This window comes from Tupaia chinensis, unplaced genomic scaffold (genome assembly GCF_000334495.1).
Source record: "Tupaia chinensis unplaced genomic scaffold, TupChi_1.0 Scaffold000355_1, whole genome shotgun sequence".
Taxonomy (NCBI): Eukaryota; Metazoa; Chordata; class Mammalia; order Scandentia; family Tupaiidae; genus Tupaia; species Tupaia belangeri.
The window spans coordinates 2710769-2712781 of record NW_006159850.1 but is presented as its reverse complement, the minus strand read 5'-3'; positions in this window follow the sequence as shown (position 1 = coordinate 2712781).

Here is a 2013-nt window from a genome sequence, read left to right as displayed (position 1 = left end):
AGCTGGTCACAGAAGAGCTGGGCCACAGAGGAGCTGGGCCCACAGAAGAGCTGGTCACAGAAGAGCTGGGCCACAGAGGAGCTGGTCACAGAAGAGCTGGGCCACAGAGGAGCTGGGCCCACAGAAGAGCTGGTCACAGAAGAGCTGGCCACAGAAGAGCTGGTCACAGAGGAGCTGGGCCACAGAGGAGCTGGGCCTGGGAGGATCTGGGACTATGTTTGGCCTCTGGGCTGGGCCAGGACTCAAACCTGGGGCTCCCACACAGTCTCAGCCTGCTAAGCAGCAGCACCACCCTATGCACTCCACCAGAGCTGTGCTCCAGCTAAAACGTGTTATTTGAGAATATATACGTTTGAAAATGGAAAATTGAACCATGTTACGGGAAGGAGGAAGGCAGAGCCAGGACGGCCCTCTCTCCGAGCAGAAAGCCGGGACAAGCGCTCGGTGAGCCTCAGCCCACCCAGGAGCTCATCATGGGCTATTTCAGCCATCCTCCATTTTGCGGCACTTCGGTTGTCCTTGAATATTCACCTTTACAAATCATGATGTGAATGTGAACCCTTCAACAGAAGCCGGTGTGAACCTGCCTTTCAGTTTCCTCGGACGTTCCCAGTAGAGGAGTTTCATCGGGAAGTGCCCTCTCAGCTCCTCGCGTGCTCCCACTGTCGCGGGACGGCTGTGCCTCCGTCCACCCGCCTCTCCCAGCTTTGCCAGTGCCAGAGGCTAGGACTTCCAGCTTGTTCTCCTTCTTCGTTTTGCCAACTGAAGGAGCAAGGGCTTCAGGTCCCCAGTTCGGTTTTGAAATAGTTGATAGCAATTTTAAAACCTTCATGTTGAAGTTGCCCCAAGGAGAGCTCTCAATCCCTGACCCTAAGCCGGGCAGAGACGGGGTGCAGGAGGAGGAAGTGGGGCTCTGTGCAGAGCAGCTGGCTCAGAGTTCAGGCAGGGTGCTGCACACCCCAGGAGCTCTTAGTCTTTGCTGCCTGCTGGTTTGCTGAGTGGCGGGGCCAGGGCACCAGAACGCTCTTCTTGGGGGGAAGGGTGTGCAGCTCTCCTCCTGCTGGTGAATAAATGCTCCTCTGTCCCGGGACCTTCTGGGGCTTGAGGTGGGCAGGCCCTTGGCTCCGTGGGCTGGACGTTGGCGATGCTGGTTCTGCCCAGGGCAGGCTGCCTGCTCCGCCTGTCAGTCAAACGTGCCCCTTGGCTCAGGTGACATGGGGCATCTGGAGGAAGAGATAGGCCAGCAGGTGGCACAGCAGTTAGGGCACTAGACTCCCACATATCTGTGGTTCGAGTCCTGTACCTGGTGGCTTGCTTTCTCTCTTTCTCTCTCTTTCCTTCTGGTGAGCACATGTGTCCTATGGCAAATTTTTAAACATCATAATAATGAATAAAATGAAATAATTCTAAAAAACAAAACACCATGAGAGGATGACAAGAGCACCCGGGGTGGTGGCAAGCCCTAGCTCCTGCACTGTGCAGAGAGTCTGCAGCCTCGGGGCCACGCATGGACCCTCGCCTTGGGTGTCCGGCTTCCTGCTGGCTCACACTTGCTCCGTACTTTCCACAGTGGAGGTGAAACTAACGTACCACAAAAGGAAGCTCTGGAACGCGGCCCTCTGCCCACCCCGCGCACCCACACTGGGCGCGGCCACCATCTTTGGTCCCAGGACACTTTCACTGGCCGAGGGGAAGCCCTGTCCCACTGTCGTTCCTCGTCACCCTGCCTCCCAGGTGATCCCTTCTGGCATAGTATCTTTTTTAACCATTATTATTTTTGAATTAGTAGTAGTATTTCTAAATTTGCTATTGGGCACATGTGCTTGCCAGAGACACAAAGAGAGAGAGGGAGAGAGAGCAAAAGCAAGCTGCCATGCCTAGGATGCGAACCGCAGTCAGCCACGTGGGAGTTCAACACCTTAGGTACCACGCCACCTGCTGGCCCCGTCTGGCATGGTTTTTAAAGGCTGGCCCATGTTGCAGCATCCCCTGAATTCACTACCTTTTCCTGCT